Below are 16,142 nucleotides of genomic sequence, written 5' to 3'. Positions count from 1 at the left end.
GAACGGCAGCTGTAACTGAACCAGTCTGTATCCACAGCTTGACTGGGAGGGTTTTCCAGTTATTTTAGTATGTTTTGATTATTTAATGCTAAAAATAAGAACATGGTGGCTTCATCAATTATACAACTCTTTAAAGTAGAGACCAATTAAATGGTTTTCTTACTATAAATCAAAAGGAAGTAGTTGGACCTGGACAATTTTATATATTAGGAAAACAAAAGTCCAAAGCGCACAACTTTGCTGTCCTTGAAAGACCTCCAAATATGCAAATATAACTTTAACAAGCTGAATAATTTCCATGAAGTATAGGAACAGTATTGTTTATTTTTAGAATAGTGCTGTAATACCACTAACAAGGATTTCCCCAAGAACATAATGGTTCACAGTGAGTTTCTGACAAAATAATGAATTGATAACTGCATGTTATTTTATGTATTTACTCATTTTTTAAATGCACCAAATTATTAAATGATAATCCAAATATGAAACAAGTGTTCTGTGGCCTGGCTTATAAAACACAAACGCACACAAAATCAAATCAGCTGTCGATTGCAGCTCTAAACCCAAGTCTGCAAACACTGCAGTAGACAAAGCACTTTGATGTGTGTCAACTTTATCAGTCGCATTATTGGCTTTTATGAAGAATGACACCGTCCAGCTGATAACTGGCCACTAGGATAGATATTTCACATAATCATTAACGCAGGTGGTTTTCTCCCGTCGGCTGACTGGAGCCGATTATTGTACGGCACCGTTACAGAAATCCAAATCCTTCTCCAGTTTTACTATTAGGGTGTTGTACTGCTAGAACTTTATACCGTGCAGCGTGTCTGAAAGTGGCTTTCAGAACAAACTGCATTATTGTGAATATAATTCATATGATTTTATTTATTATGAAGCATTTTTAGTTGTGTGCATCGGTCTGCCTGTGTGATAACACACAGTAGCTGGCTTTAAATGAGATCAGAAGGTCAACACCGCAAGCTTCCCCAATTTCCACTGGGAAAATGATATATTTAGAGTGATGATAGGTCCATTCAACCAATAAACACACAAAATATGAGAAACTAATGTTTGGAAAGCTATTACAATTTTCTATTAGACTTATGTATACTCTAAGCCATTCATCCATCCTTACAGGAACAACAACCATGCAAATCGTTATCATGGTCTGCTTGTACTGACTTTATCTTTTATCCTTTCCTCTGAGCAGTTTCCGCCAGATCCAGAGTTATTTCTTTGCATTAAATGGCTTTCTAAAATTATTACAAAAATACACATAGCTGCAAATATAAACTGCAGGTTTCAGATTATCTCAGGTTGTTTAACCACTGTAGATTAAAGTGTATAAAGTTTTAAAAGAAGGGGGTAAACTAAGATTCCATGTTAGCTATCCAGCTCTTTTGTTCACATTGACAGTGCTAAAGGGCGATTCCGTGGTCATTCATGTTTGCATTTTGGCGCTATCGCCACTAGGGATGGCTATCGTTTAGGTTTTATCCGATACCAGTACCAAACTGGTACTTTTGAAACGGTGCTGGTGCTTAAACGGTGCTCGAACCGGTGCTTAAAGAATGGAGAACACAAAATTGGTCCAAAAACCATGTCCAGCTGTTTTTAGTAAAAAGATAACGATGTTAGACTTTTCTGCAGCTATGGGGCATATATGGTATCACTCTTGGCTGGAAGCAGTGCTTAATCAATGGAAAAAACAAACTTTGTCCAAAAACCTCTCATGTTTAGCTGTTTTCCACTTTTTCTTTGGTCATTTTAGCCTTTTTGGCCAGGATGAAGGGAGTATCTGCCATCAAACAAGAAGACAGCCGCATGTAGCTATGATGATGTTTGCTAGTTCACCTTACATGCATTAATTTAATAACGTGGTTAGCCTACTCAACGTAAATTACACACGAACAACATTAAGCTACTCGCCCAGAGAAGAATGGCTGCTGCCATCATCATCCGTCATCATTTCTGCTACACTGACAGGGCTAGGGGCCAGGACTCTACTCTTCGGGTTCTTGGGGGATGTTGCTAACTCCGGGTCCGATAACAGGCACCACACCCGCAGTAGATGTGCACGGTGTGAGGTCTCGCAGCAAGCTATCAAATACGGCGCATTTCTCGGCTTTTAACAAAATGCTATACGTCGCCATATGTTTAATCAGATTCGAGGTGTTACCTCCTTTGCACAGTATCACAGTATCACCTTAAAGCACTTGTTGCTGCTGAGTTTGCATATTTTGCTGTGAAGTACAGCCAGACTTTGACCGCTTCGGGCATTTTTAATCTGTAGCTCTGCTCTAAAAGAACATACGTACCTGGGCCCGCCTACTACGCTCGCAAAGGTAAAATGATTGGCTGGAATCCAAATTGTATGACATCTAAGGGAAATTTTTTTTAAAAAGCACCGAAATGCGCGCTGCTTTTCGGTCTGGTTACTACCGTTTACCCATCCCTAATCTACTGGTACCCATCCCTAATCGCCACACACGTAGTTACAGTTAAACTGGTTATTCAGGTTTGCACTGTCAGACTAGGACGGGGGTGGGCAACATCCTCCTCTATCTCGGTGTTGCCCGAGGAGAAATTGTAGCTCTACACTCTCCTATCTTAGTTTCCTTTCAGTTGTTATATAAAAGGTTTAAATTATACTCCAAGCATCTGGTAAACATTACAGATCGCTTTACAGGAGTCTCATTTCTAAACCAGATGGCTGGTTGCTTGAGAAAACAGCACATCACGACATGCAGCATAAACTGATTTATTACTTGAAAACTAGACACCAAGTCAAGGGCTACATTGACACCTTATTTTCATTGTCAGCTGGTGGAAAAATCCTGGTGGGCACAATGCTCACTGAATGCAAAGAGCCACTGCCACCAGCCTGAAGACTTAAACTGTCAGTGAATTCTGCTGCGATGCAGAGTAATAGCTCATACACAGCAGATGATTAAAAATATCAAACAAACATTAACTCTGGACACTGATTGCATAACTTTTGCTAACACGGTACTGCAGCTGCTGGGCTCTGGAGCTCATATGGACTGATGTGAGGAACAACTCCCCAGGTCCCACTGCTGTAGACGCTCCGTGGATCCCTGGCCAGTGCTGCAGATGCACAGTTTGCTGCATCACATCTTGTGCCAAGTGCCAAGCTCCAGCTGTACATCTGTCTGATCCCTGCTGCAACTAGGACCAAGTTTCACTGTGTGAGCGCAAAACAGCACTCACACCAGAAAGAGATTATAAAAGATCTTTATTATAAATATCTATATTATAAAAACAGATATTTTAGTCTGATATAGCTTGTGGGTTATACTGGGCCTGAGACTGACCTTATTAAAAACATCACACAATGCCCATAATGTGACTGGCCTCCAAACTCAACTGAAAGGGGAGGGAAAGACTAGCTTAGACTAAACGCTGACAGGAAGCATGGTTCAAAAACTAGTTCTGTCAGGACCAATTTGGTCAAAAGTATTGTTACTGCATCTGCAATCATTTCTATAGCATGGTATTGCTCTGACCCCAAGTGATAAGTGGAAAGCTGAAAGGGGTATTCACACCATGTAACGTCCATGAAATTCAGCAGCTTGAAGCAATAACAGGGAAAATACGTTTTAATAACAGTAAAATACAAAAAAAACCAAACTAGGATTTAAACATGCAAGAATAAGAAATTTATTCCTTACTAATACGTTATTAGTAAGGAAAACTGTACAGAATATTAAAAATGCCACATTGAAAGGCCCACTAATGGGAGTAAATGACAACACTATTTGACATGAACCGAGCTTGATTATCTATTGTAGTGACCAACTGTCAGGGTAAGGCAAGCGGGAGCACATTAAGTCAGAAATAGCATGAAATGGAGAAGCTGGGGAAATTTGCCAACGGGATACACAAAAGGGTCTCAGCTGAGCCATCAGCTGATGTTACAATCAGCCTATCAGGACTGCGTGAACTCCATGAACTTTCAGAACCAAGGTTAAATTAAATTTTCGGTTTCAATATGGAAAATTGAAGCCGCTTGTCTCTTATCTTCTATTCAGCAAACCCAAACATCAGGTGTAGTTTATTAAACCTTTAGTCTGCACTCTAGACTATTATTCTCCCACCGTCTCAAACTCTACGTAAGATTTTATTGATAAGGTTATCCGATCATTCCCACGATGAATCTTACGATACGGAAAACACAAGCAGAAGAGGCACCGTCGCTTTGTGTGCATTTCTGTCATTTATCTACTTTTAGGATCCGTCTTCTTTCTGAGCTGATCCACAAGGTTCCAAATATGCAAGTGGGCTGTGCTCTTGCTGAGCAGTTTAACAATTTGCACAAACTTCAGTTTACACATTAATATTAAGAAAAAAAAATTAGCTTAAACATGTTTCAAGGAAGAAAACCAAAACAAAAAACACCCACAAAAGCTGTCAATACATGAGGTCATTTGGGGAGGAAGTTGGGCTCGAGAGGCTGGAGCGTGTGCACGATGTCCGTGACACACCTAAACCCACTGGCAGTAAAAGTGGATGACACAAATGTGAAGCTATTTGACCGGCCAGCTACTGTTGTCATCTTTCACTTGTTGCTGACAGTAGTTGGCTTACCCCACAAAGCTAAGTCTGCCTTTTGAAGAAAACGAGCACCAGAATGTCACAGAACAGCCAACTGCTGGCTTCCTACGCCAGATTTCTTTTTTCTGTTTTGGAGAGGGTCAAAGTATCAAGTATCTGCATCAAGTTAAGAACACACATATCTGTGAGAGGATTATTTTGGATCAAAAGAGCAGAGGTAATGGGGACAACATAACTGCAGGTGTCCAGCAGAACAAACTCTTCAAACTCACACTGCAGAGCAACTTCGAAAACAGCAGTGTCACAGCTAAACTAAGGAGGACGTACATATGCTTAAACTGGATTATCATATGAATTAAAGTGTGTGGAAAATGTATTACATAACACTAAGATGGGTCAAACCAGTGGCCAGAAAAACAAAGTACCAGCTAAAGAACAGGAGCCAACAGGATCAGTATTCAATCATGCAAAGGTTATACAGGCCACAGAGTTTAGAAAGTCAGGAGGTGTGTCAGCCTACTCATCCTGGCATTTAAACCGCAAACATGCAAGACAATTATTCACATCACGCTGCTGTGTTATGGTGCTTTAATAACCAAGACTAGAACAACAAGCCAGCTGTATTAAACCCCCAGGTGCCTTCTGCAAGCATTTATTAATTCTGCTGTAGCTGTAGATTTGCCCCTTGTTTGTGTCTGTGTGCGAATAACCATCCTTCTAGTTTTTCTTGCTTTGTGTTTAGGGCCCTTGAAGGATCTGCAACATAAAAACTAAAGAGTGTTTAAGTGCCTGAGTAAAACCAAGTGATTTTACAAACCAGTAAATGTGGGCTATTCCACATTTAACTGTAAATGGTCAATGCAAAGCACCTCCTGAAAGATGAACACAAATGACCATGCTGATCATTGAATCGATCACTCATGTAGTGCAATCTGCAGCTAGTTACTGCACTCACTGATTCACTACATGCCTAAATTATCATTTGAATTTAGCAGTATATCCAGCAGCCAGTTTTTGTATACATTTTGCATGGTAGCCGACAGTTTGTAGGAGGGGGGGGGGGATTAAAAAATTTTTATGTCGAAGTCTGACCTTCAAAGTAGGGCTGAACGATATATCGCATTTGCGATAATATCGCGACATGATCAAGTGCAATTTTCTAACCGCAAAGGCTGCGATTATAAGGCTGTCCAAATTACTACCATATCCCAGAATTCATAGCGCGGCCCAGCCAAACTCCAGTTTCCAGCAATGGCGGCCGCTACTAAGTTTTAAAATTACTCATACTAATCTTTCTGGGTCACAAAATAAACTTTTAACATATTTTCAGGCGAGAAAGTAGTTGTGTAAACATCAAATATCTGCTCGGTTTATCAAGATATCCCATATTTGCAAAAGTGCTTCGACGTTTTCAGAGGCGTCTGCTACCCACCAGCTCGACAGCTAGCCGGGAGCTCGAGGATTACTGATGCGGCCGAGAACGGCACAACTCCCGGCACATCATTTTCAGATCACCGCGGAGTTTCGCTGCTCGGGTTAAACGTAATATATAAGTCACTTAGACAACCTAAAAATGTTATTGTTGGGCTTTTTTCAGTGTTTTGTTTGTTCGTGAGTAAATCGGTTTGGCTGAGATTAAAGTTATTAGATTAGATAAAATAAAACTTTATTAATCCCCCGGGTGGGTTCCTCCTTGGTTTTCACACAGCTGACTAAACGTCAAACAGAAAACTTATTAAACAGAAGTATGAGACAGTCGAGAATTTACACCAGTGTCTGGTTATATTTTAGATAGCAAGAAGCAGACGGCCGAGTTTATTAAACTCCACCGAGACAGCGGTGACGCTAATCAGAACTAGACCGTCCAATTTCACGCCTTTAAACTTTAAAGGCGTGTTTGTGTGTGTGTTTATACAATTGCTATTATGTTTGCACTTTATGTGTAATGTTACTGACTGCAAAGATCAGTAAGATGTGTGTATTTTTTATTTATTAGTTTTATTTATTTAATATTATTTTTTAATTGAATGACTGTCTAGTAGTTCACAGATGTCGAAAAACTGAGTGTGGTAAAGCCACTGATTTTTTTTATGTATATTTCTGCAATCTGCACATTGTACTGACTTCCATTTTAATGTTTACACCAGGGTTCCTTGTCAGCACTTTATGCTCAGATGTTTGTAAGCTAAAAATAAACTATTGTGTATGTTCAAATATACTGTTGTGATTGAAGAAGTTAAATAAAAATGTCAGTCATCAATTCATGCATCACCTCATGTCATCATAACAGAGGTCTGTCTTCCAGGAAAGAACAGTTTAAAATTAATGTAATATAGTATTGGCCATACTATATGATGTATTGCTTGTCTTTGTTTAATAATACAGAAGACAAAGACCTTAAAAAAAATAATCGCATATCGCATCGCAATCTTGGGGCAAAAAAATCGCAATTAGATTATTTTCCATAATCGTTCAGCCCTACTTCAAAGCACCTTCAAACTCTAAAGTCAACCAGCACAGACTAACCACTCAAAGCAGCAGTTGGCAAAGAAGTCGATTGTTGAGTGTGGTGGAGTGTAGCTTCACTTCCTCGTGAAACATAACCTGACAGCCGGTAAAACAGGTCATTGTTGTGTGGAGTTCTCTCACCAATGCTGGTGACGCCAACACTTTGAAGAGTTTCATATTACAAAGTCAGGTGACTGTTGTTTTGGTGCTATACAAATAAAACTACATAGAACATGTTCTATATGCCACATAAATATAAAACAATGATTCTTGTAAGTGGCTTAAGTCCTTGCTGCTACTAATAGGTCCTGTCTGCTTGGGGGCATGCCTGCCACCGTCCACTGCAAGTAAAGGGCAAACCACACGGGCCTAGGCACTGCTCAGTGACCACCTGCCAGTGGTTGTCTCATATTCTGGTTTGCTTTGCACTTTTGTAAGTGTTTTCAGAAGAGTCAGAATCAACAATCACAAGGTTTATGGTGCTCTTTGTGAGCGATTCCACCTAGCATTAGACACCAACCTCCAGCAACCACTCCTCAAGTGGTTGAGGAGTAATTGAGGTGTAATTTTACAGTCACTTTTTGGCATCCAACCTGTTGGTTTCTCAAAAATAAAGACGCAAATCCCCATCCACTATACTAAAACTGTCATTTTTTTTTTAATTTTATTTCTTTTTTAGTTCACCCAGCTCTATTGAAAAAACATTATCAAAGTGGCAGTATAGAATGATAGACCAAAATATAGACAAATACCAGCATGTGCCCACTTATAAATGGTATTTATAAGGATAAAAACCCCACCAGAGCCTACCTGGAAGCACTGCATGCCTCTTTTGGCCAATATATCCAGGGTTGGAGGAGGACAAACTTTTTTGGCTAATAGCAAGAATTGCTGTGAAGCTGCTTCACAGGCAGGAATCTAGTAATGCTCATGTTTCCTTGTGGTGCCTGGTCTATGATTATAGAGATGAGATAATTGAGAAAAACAAACAAGATGTGATTGTGAAGAAAAACGGGAGTGCAGGGGAGAGAGGGGAGGCATGTCTCTTAGCCTGACCAAAAAACAAACAAACAAAAAAGGATCATGCATGCATTAACCCCTTTAAAGCTGCAGAGAAAGTGTGCACATCACAGGAAAAAAAAAGAAAAAAAAAAAGACCCTGGAACAAAAGACTGTAAAAGCTTTCTCTCCCCGAACATATCTAGCATCCCACATACAGCTGCCCTTGAAAACTCATCAGCCTACACTGAAATACTCCCTCAAATCGTGTGTCTTCATGTGAATGAACAGAAAGCTCTGTCCCTGGATGTAGCCTTGCAGGGCCTGCTAAGGCGTTTGATCAAATGTTTGTGAAAGAGCTACTGAAGCCTACAGGCAGGCAGGCAGACAGCAAGTTGATCCCTGATGCTTCACTCTAAATAATTGATCAAATGCATTATAATGCCCCAACTGGGCACCTGTGGCTGAGGTTTAATTGTTTACAGACAGAGGAAGTCTAAGCTTTTGACAAATGCTCTCAGAGGAACAATCCACACCTGACTGATGTGAAACCCCACCTAATGCCAAACAAGTGGGAGAGCGATAGATCTTTGAATTAAATGATAAAGCGTTACAGACACTAAAATGTATATATTCACAACACTAATCTAACCAAACTCAAAGATATTAGAGATGATAATAATAAAAATGTCATGATATGAAATGGTAATTCACTTTATTCATGCTTGAATCCTTAAAGATCCTTGCTTTAAATTTAATGAGAAAATCCTTTAGCGTTGCGATGGGTAGCCAACAAACGCTATAGTTTAATACATGTTTCACACGTTTGATCATGCTTTTATTGAAAGTGTGTTGACTGTATTATCTTTGGGTTTGTAACAGCCTCTGAGGCACAGAAAAAGGCAATTAAAAAGATGGTAACAATAGCTGGTAGGTTGTTGGGAATTGGATTACCAAGCTTAAAAAGCATTTATAAAGCAGCAAGGCAAATAATATTGTGATTGATGGGAGGCTTAATCCTCAGGCCATCAAATTTCTTAACAAATGAAACACGTAATTTGTCCAATTGGTTCTGGTTAAAATTATCCATGCGATGCAATGATAGTCAAAGTATTTGTATATTGTGTGCTTTCTGTCTTATGTTGTGATGCAATCAAATATCCAGACGAGGACAGATCTACCTACATTACACTGGGCTTAAGTTATTGAGTTTTGCTTTAGGATGCTGTAATGCAAGTCTGTGGCAACTACAAAACTTAACTGGTACAAAGAGAAGACAACACTTCGCTCCCGTTTAAGCTCAGCTGCACTGGTAAAGTTAAAAATTGTGTTTTCAACGCTCTCTGTGCATCAGACTATATAGCACTTATATTACAAGTCTGTTAACTTGTATTATGACTAAAGGTCACTGAGGTAATCACCCAAAGAGTCCTTTGTGTGTCTTTTCTCTCTTATTCTCCATTTGTGGAATTTTTCATATATTTGTTCTCCTTTTGTAATGTTAACATTTTCTTTGTAATTTATTCATTTAATTCTGATTAGAGATTCTCTTTTTCCATTTCAGTTGCACTTGATTTCCCTGTAACTGTTCTATTTACCACATTTTATGTAGATTTTGCGGTTCAATTTTGTTTCACACGCTTAAACGTTAATACATTTGTTTCAAACGGAAAGTACTTTCAGTTAGCTCTCATTTTTGAATGTGCTAAATAAAATTTAGAGTAATACATTTAAATTAATTCAATTGAATTCATTTATATAACACCAAATAACAGCAAGAGTTGCCTCAAGGCACTTTATATTGTAAGGTAGTTCCAACAATAATACAGAGAAAACCCCAACCATCACAGGATCACCTATGAGCACGCACTTGGCAACAGGGGGAAGGAAGAATTCCCCTTTAACAGGAAAAAACCTCCAGCAGAACCAGGCTCAGGGGGTGGGGTGGGGCATCTATTGTGACTGGTTAGTGGTGAGGGGAGGAAGACAGAACAAAAGTCACACTGTAGAAGAGAGCCAGAGAATAATAACTAATGATTAAATGCAGTGTGGTGTATAAACACTGTGAGCAAAAAGATGCAAATTAAAGAAAAGAAAGTGCATCATGGGAAGCCCCCAGAGGCCTAAGCCTTCTGCAACTTATCTAAGGGACGGTCATCTGATCCAGCCCTATGATCTTTATCAAAAAAGGAAAGTTAAAAAGCTAATCTTAAAAACAGAGGGTTTCTGAATGGCCTGAAAGCTGATGCTCCCTCTTCTTGAAAGTAGTAATGAGTGAAGACTTAAGATTTAAGTAGGATACTTCCCCACACTAAAGACAGAATCATAAACTGATGCAAAAAGTAACAAAACAAACACACATCTCATGTGCAAAACATCTTCGGTGAGGACCCCCCCCCCCATTCCCCGGAGTCTCCAGGCTTAAGCGAAACCTGGACACCTGGACAGCCTGGTGTTTGCAGAAGACAACTGAAATAAAAACAATATCTCAGGCCAGTGTGACGACAACTTTAATCCTGTGCGTACATTTTTTAAAGCCCTTTACAACATCTTGAAAGCACCAGTTTAACGTCCAGTCTTCCGATTAGTTAACTGGTTTATGTGTTTGCATTTCTGACTGCATGTTTTTACACTTGAAGATGGACAACTGGGGTTAACATCGTTTTATTACATGGACAACATTTCTGGTGCTCCTTGGCAGTGCATTTTTCCTTAGCTAGCCAACAAATGAGCAACCACAAACAAACAAACAAACAAAAAAAAACAAAAAAAGGAAAGAGGATAGCTGGCTTCCCCTTTTGAAAAAGAGAAGTAAAACAAAGGCAAGTAAAGATTTAGCAGAAGTTTGTTTGCTAACAAACATACTTGATTTTATGATGTTGCACAAGTTATCTTGCAAGAGGGTGAGACTGCAGAGATGCTGAATGAAGCTTAACTGATAGAAACCCATTTTGTTTTTTCCATCTGACTTTTTGATTGTGTAGTAGCATCAATATCTCCAACTGACACCATCCTGGTCCCGTTTTTAAATGAAGATTCTACTAAATGTGCTTAATTGCAACTTTCAGTGATTTATACTGAACACAGATGTTGCGATAAAGAGGTTTGCCTTGCCATTTTGTTGCTGCTAGGCAGGTTTTTTAAGAATGTGTTCGTAGAGGTAGTGCAACTACCGGGGGGGGGGAGAATCATGAATCACTTGCTCGCTCTCTGGGGAGGCCAACAAGCATGCGTTGACTTAAAGTCCTGCAGGTGCAAATGCCAACAATGTGCTTATTCCAGTCAAAATCAACTTCCTGCCTGTAATTGTTGACAAAGCACAGCCATCTATGTACTAGTATTGCAGGTTAACTTAGTTTCAAACTAAGTATGCCAACCAAGTGGGAACAGAGCCAAATCCTAGAGCACTTAATAAACATTTTACACATGTGTGTGTTAATCATTGAGAGACAAACCTCTTCTGAAAGTTTATATTTGTAGGAGACCTCAGAAATATCTCTGAGGGGAAAAAATTCAATAAACCCTCTGATGATTGCAACAATTCCATTTTCTTTCAGTCAGCATGTCACCATAATCATCGTGATGAAGTAATTCTTTGAGATTTTACCTAAGCCAGTGTGTGTAATTAGAAAAAGCGTGAAAGAGGAGGGGGAATAAAAAAAGGCAGACTCCATTAGGTAGAGTGAGCAGTGGAGCCCGTGATTCTCATTACACACAGCTGCCTCAAATCATTATCACGGTCACCACTCACTCTCCATTTGCACAGTAGGCGACGATTAAACCGACCACGCAGACTAATGTTTGGCTGTGACTGCCTTTAATGTGATTAGTAGCAGAATCTGCGAGGAAATTAGAAGGTGTGCGCCTCAGCTAGAGCCTCGCCACAAATTAAGAGTCTCCTGTGCTGCTGAAGTAGTTCCCCCTTCCTCGTTTAAGTAGTAAAAACGAGGAAGAGTGGCCACCCCACAAGAAATGCTGCACGAGTTTCGCGGTGGCTGGCTGCCACGTTTGTGCGCGATGTGCGAGAAATGCCAGCAGAGTCGCAGCTGGTCCTCATATCTGCGTAATTTGTTGGAGTTGCGCTACAGAAGCCTCGAGCCACCCCTCCCTTCTCTGTGTCGCATCTCTGCCTACACGTTGACAGCCTGTCGCACGGGCACTTGAAGCTCTGAAACCCCGCTTACAGTTACAGGAGCACGAGCATACACGGACAGAGACGCACACAGGGGCGCGCGCGTGTCTCCACAAGGCGATTTGAAGCGTGTACGTACCAGAAATGTCGGCGCTTTTCCTCCCGGCGTGAAAACTTAGGAGAGAGTGTTGAAGTGAGGCGGGAAGCGAAAAGTAGCGAGTACCGCTACGAAAGACTGAGTGGAGCCCCAGCAGGAAGCCAGCGGAATAAATGAACCCCGTGACGTCAGGGACAGCGGTCTCGCGCACAGATAGGAAGAAGATGAGGTCTCACTCCTACCTGTTTCAACTACTCGGCCTACGGAGACACGAAAAGACTTTCGACTGAGACTTTTCTCCTAATTATGACTTACTATCGTTTAATTATGAGACAGAGGTCATTATTACCTGAGGCAAAACCTGCAAGGCTTTCTAAGCCTTAAATCATCAATTTATTAGGACATCACGTTCACAGTAACACTTTCGTAGAAACTGGAAGTATCCTCGTGGTACGTTAGATGAAGAAAAATGGCAGTAGCTAGGACTAAATAAGTTTTCTGTGCAAAACCTTTTGTTGTTTCAGCACCGTTGGTGTGAAACCACTTCATCAAATTTGCATCTTTAACATAGCAAAAGTGGGCGGAGTAAGCATCAAACAGTTCACCCTGAAAAGCATGGGCTGAGGAAAAGGAGACACAATCAGGTCATAACATTTTTGTAACTAGCGCATTTCTCAGGCGTGGGCAGTTAATTTCCCCAAGGGGCCTCGTGAGAAACTGGGACTGTTGTGGAGGGCTGCATCAAAACACAGAGCCCAGTTCAGCTCATATTAATGTTATCCTCCTTACTGTATGAGCTCATTGCTGAGGCCCTCCACAGCAGTCCTATTTCTCATCTGGCCCCTTGGGAAAATTAGTTCCTTGATAGAAACTGAAATATGATGTACTGCTGCAACAAAAACGGCAAAAGTGTGCAATCATATTTCTATTTTTGGAAATGGGTTTAATTGGTCCCATTCACTGAACCAGTGATGAGGTGGATAGGATGGTTTTAAAAGGATTAGATAATAAAAAAAAAAAAGTGGCATGTAGATGGGTGGTTCCCAGACTGCAAACACTATACTAGCTACATGTAGTTACATGTCTCCACTCTGGGTCACATGGCACACCTAACAAAGGCAGGTACTTTGAAATTCCTCACCCTGCCCAGTGAGGAAGGAAGCAGGGCCATTAAAAAGCCATGGAAGTTGTTCTAAAAGTGAGGAAAAGTAACATTATGCTGTCGTAGGCTGTCGATTTCATCGAGCCTCTTATTCCTAATGTAAATGCAAAACTCACACCAGTCTATAAGTACACTGCTCAGAAAATTAAAAGAATGCTCTGAAAACACATCAGATCGCAACTGGATAAAGAAAAAAAAATTATTCTGCATATCTATACTGATATGTACTGGGTAATGTGATATGAATGAAAGGATACCACATCGTTTGATGGAAAAGAAAATGATCAGCCTATAAAGGGCTGAAATCAAAGAGAAAAAATGATGTGGCAGGCTAATCCATTTTGCCAAAATTTTATAGTAGCAGCTAAAAATGGTACTCAATAGATTGTATGTCCCCCAGGTGTTTGTATGCATGTGTGACAATGTCAGGGCATGCTTCTAATGAGACGATAGATGATGTCCTGGGGATCCTCTCCCAGATCTGGACCAGCATCACTGAACTCTTGGACAGTCTGAGGTGCGACCTGGTGGGGTTGGATACTACGAAACATATTGTTCCAGAGTGTTCTGTTGGATTTAGGACAGGCGTCTGAGGGCCACTCAGTGGTAGTAATTCCTTCATCCTCCAGGACTTGTGTGTATACTCTGGACTGGACAGTGGTCTGTCTGATGTGCAGTGCAGGAGTCTGTACTGTCTCCATTCCTGTTCACCCTGTAAACCTCAGACTTTCAGTACAACGCCTGGTCATGCCAACTAACGAGATAATATGACAAAGTGTTGGAGTGCTTGGAAGTATTAGTGATGAGCATAAGAAAGAATACAGAGCATTAGTAGGTAATTTGTGGAGTGGCCTGAAAGGAATCATCTGGTTATGTGTGTGAATAAGAACAGAAACGATGACTGACTTCAACAGGAAGAGGACAGCTCTATGACCCGTGTCTATCCTGACACAGGATGCTGATGTAATGTTTGAGTACAAGCACTGGGGCCTCCACATTAACAACTGACTGAACTGCAACACCAACACAGATACTGTGTATTTCCTATGAAGCTGAGAGTCTTGTGTGTGTGCAGTAAAATTGAGATTTTCCATTAGTCATGTATGCAGAGTGCAGTGTGCTGGAGCTGGTGACACTGTGGACTCTCATCTCTCTCCCTCTTTTCTCCTCTTAAAGCAGACAGTGTTCTGAAACTTTTAAAGCTCTGCAGAAAGACTTGAGAACTGTTGCGCAGCACCACTTAAAAAAATTACTCCTTGGAAGCACAATATGAAAAAAAGAGGGATGTCTTGAGACATTTGGACACTAACCTCTGTCATATGTGGTCATTGTTAAATAATACACCAATCATCAGATAGCTTTATATTTCTAAATATAAAAATTTGGTGAATCTGATCAAACAGATTTTAAGTAAAAGAGAAATGCAAACAAGTTTCGCAACTTTTCCCTAAACAAAATGTACAAAAATGGGCTGATATCAGACAGAGTAGCCATCTGAATACACTTTGACTTTTATACTTCGACCAAGGAAACAAGAAAGGAGGACGAAACAGTAAAATATGCCACTGTGTTACCTGATTTTTGTGTTTTTCTTTTACATAAATAAATGTGCACTGTAAATGATTGCAGAGAAGGCACAAATCAGTGCACAAGGAAAACAAATATCATCAGAATTCAGGAAATGAAGTGTTTGAAGGTCAAAGTTTCCTGGGGAACATCCAAAAGCTACGCTCATTCTTCCCTATTCTGCCTGCACGCTGCAGAGAAAACAGGTTAGCTTAGTTGTATCTACTGAAACCCAGAGCTAAACTAGCACTCTTACGCTGAAATAATACAAAATGGCCCCATGTTAAGTTAACAAGGACATAATAGTAGATCATCAGAAGCAAGAGACTGTGCTTTTGTTTAGCTGGGTGGACAAACTAGTTTAACAGAGACTTGTTTCATTCTGGATGAATACTGAAAGAGTAGTGTTCCAGCTCCAATATTACTCATAGACTACATTATTAAAGATATACCTTGTATACTTATAGTACAAAAATTAGAAGCTAAATGTACAGAATCACAGGCAGCAGGCTCCAGATGCAAGAGCAGGGCATGAGCAGTCCTAACGAAAGAGAAGGATCTGAAATTTTTTTCCATACTTTACACAATATAAGCCAAGAGTTTACAGAAAGGCTTACATCTGCAATATCCATATTCATGAAAGAATCAAAATCTAAGTAGAACATATGGGAGTCTGGTGTGTATGTGTGGAGAGGTTTGGAGATATCACATTTATTTGTGGAAAAACACGGGCTCTTAATGTGGAAATCAAAGAAAGAAAAAAAATCAGCATCAGTCCACGGTATGATCATGTGGGGATCAGCCTCTTAGCATTTTCCCAGTGTGGGTGGTTTGGTGGGTGCATGTGTGTGAAAGAGTGTTATGTGCTGCCAAACACAAAGCAGGCAACATTTCGCCCTCTAGTGTTCACGGCTGTGTTTGGACTTGATTCCGACGCGCAAATAACTGAGTGCTGCTCAATGAAAAGTACATAGATAGATGAGAAAAGGTCACAAAGTATTAAGGTACTTGTGATTTTTTGGGATTTTTTAAACTTAAATATTTGGATTCTCTTTGTATTACATAGTGTTATAGTGTAAACATATACAAAACATATAGCA

General features: G+C 40.2%; 1 protein-coding gene across 2 annotated transcripts in view; it reads right to left on the bottom strand.

Annotated features, from left to right (window-relative positions):
* The window catches only part of far1 (fatty acyl CoA reductase 1), a 28,350-nt gene extending 15,855 nt beyond the window's left edge, over window positions 1–12,495 (bottom strand). For both annotated transcript variants that reach the window (XM_026172655.2, XM_026172654.2), the window contains exon 1: window positions 12,357–12,495. The gene's annotated coding sequence lies outside the window, so the exon portion shown is untranslated. The remainder of the gene's footprint in view (window positions 1–12,356) is intronic.
* Window positions 12,496–16,142: the final 3,647 nt, after the last annotated feature.

This window comes from Astatotilapia calliptera, chromosome 7 (genome assembly GCF_964374335.1).
Source record: "Astatotilapia calliptera chromosome 7, fAstCal68.1, whole genome shotgun sequence".
Classification (NCBI taxonomy): domain Eukaryota; kingdom Metazoa; phylum Chordata; class Actinopteri; order Cichliformes; family Cichlidae; genus Astatotilapia; species Astatotilapia calliptera.
The sequence above is the reverse complement of the archived record's forward strand: the minus strand, read 5'-3'. Positions and strand labels throughout refer to the sequence as shown.